Below are 2,408 nucleotides of genomic sequence, written 5' to 3' on the forward strand. Positions count from 1 at the left end.
GTGTGTGTATATATATACATACACGTAAATGTCGAACGAGGGAAATGAGTACTCAACACCGCATTGGTCGACATAATTTCTTTATTTGTGAATTAAGGATACCATTGGTTTTATGATAAGAAAAGTTGGGAAATATCCTAGTGTCTTAATCTTTGATGCCGATCTCATGGGAAAAACGTGTTCACTTTCATTTTGAAAGCCTATGTATATATAAAAGCCTATATATATATATATATATATATATATATATGAAAGCCTATATATATACACACACACATTCACACACACACACACACACACTCACACACACACGTATGTATGTATATGCATGTATATTGGACTGTCAGATAAATACGCTCATGTCTTTCTAATGTTATTTGAATTACGATGAAAAATAATTATATCCCAGTGTGTTATGGTATTTTTTAAAGGTCTTTTGTTCCTTTACAACATTTTGAAATCTGAATAAATTTCAATTCTTTTCAGACATTTGTCGGTGGAGCACCAAGTGGGAAAACAATGAGCATTTTGGACACCTACTTTTCTTCGCTTTCTGTCAAGGTTCCAAAGTAGCCGAAGCCACTCGAAACTCTGGTGCTGCCTACAGAGTAGGTGCCATGAATAAAAGAACTGCACAGAAATGTTTTACAGTTTAAGGAAAGTAAATTTAAACACACAATGACTCCACATTCCGGTCCAATTGTTCACTTCAATAAGAATGAATCGGACGAGCTCATCCACGAGAATCCGCGTCAATCCACAAGGGGAATGGTATAGCAGATAGAATGCTCTCATGATACACCGACGTCCGTCACCTTCACACGTTGGGTAAGGTTCAAAAACTTGGTGCATGGGTGCCGCACAATCTGAACGAAAGAGACAAACTCTAGCACTCATCTATCACTACCAGTTTGGTCTCTCGGCACAAGGCACAAAAAAAGATATAATGTTATTATCAATTCAAATATGCTTGTGGCATGTTTCGACGCGCTCCCGATGTGCCACAAGCATATTCGAACTAGTAATAACATTCCGTTTATGCACTTCACTGCTTAGTGTGCCACCTCAAGAAAAAAGATTTCTTTACCATACCGTCACCGGCTATGAAAAATGGTGTCTTTACATCGATATGAAGTGGTAGAAAAGAACGGTTGAGTCCCGACAAGCAAGCAATGCCTCGAGACAAGCCAGAGATGCAGCCACATATACATTCAATATTGGCTTTTTTCTATCACAGTTTCATTTTGATTCCTAGCATTACCGGTATGTGTTAAGGAAGCACCTCTCTCTTACGGATATACCAAGTATTGTTTTTAACAGTTAGATTTAATTTACATTAGGTGCCGTTTTCTCACTGAACACTAACTAATTCGCCCTATGCTTCATATATGGAGTTATAATTAATCAATCTATACTAATTTATAGAGAGAAAGTTATCGATATTTCTATATTCATATCATCTGCTAACCGTTCGTCCGTTAGTTATGGTTCAATAATTGACATGACTCCAATCACTGTTCTACAGGGATAGAAGCAAATAGAAATGAAACTCATAGGTCAAACTTCTCTGCTCTTTCTTTTAAGTTCATATCTTTTCTGCACTGATGAGTACTTTGAAATTTTCAAATTCTCAAAATGAATTTATATCTATGTACGAAACGATCGTATGCATGAATGAACTTCTTACAACTTTTTCATATCTTATCTAGATTTGTAGAACTTTATTCTGTAACTTAATCGTACACTTTATATATATATATATATATATATGGTTCATAGATGAAAATCAGATATTCTCGATATGGAATACACTTGGTAGTGCTCAAGAGATATAAAACTGAGCGGGTATAAAGTAAATGTATGGATAAGAAAGTTAGTCATATCAACGTATAAAGTATACTAAGTGCATGAAATACAAAAATAAAAGTGATTCTTTCTCTGAAATTCTTTCCTTTAACAACTTAAATGTTAAATCTCTTCCCTGAAGACGGAGGCCCGTTGCATCCTACAATGGAATCAATCTATAAACATTATTTCGGAGCACCCAGCCCCCAGAAATAACAGTTGGATTTATAATACTATTCTCCCATCCCTTTAATTCTCTATATCATTCTATCAGCTCGCCGCCTCAAAATGTACACATAATAATACCAGTTGTTTTGCTCATGTATCTTTGTTTTTTCTTAGTTTTGTTTTTTAACGTTTTGTTTGATACTTTTCCTTTAATGTGTTGCATGTCTCTGATACAATTCAAGTCTACATTACTCGAGATACCACTTGTAACCTTAGAAACAGATTTTTTATTGCTAGCAAAATATCAGTGTCAAATCACAACTTCAATAAAATAAATATCAATCCATATTACAAAGAAACCTGTCATTTATTTTACTATTCATCTCATATATATA

This window comes from Octopus bimaculoides, chromosome 12 (genome assembly GCF_001194135.2).
Source record: "Octopus bimaculoides isolate UCB-OBI-ISO-001 chromosome 12, ASM119413v2, whole genome shotgun sequence".
Classification (NCBI taxonomy): Eukaryota; Metazoa; Mollusca; class Cephalopoda; order Octopoda; family Octopodidae; genus Octopus; species Octopus bimaculoides.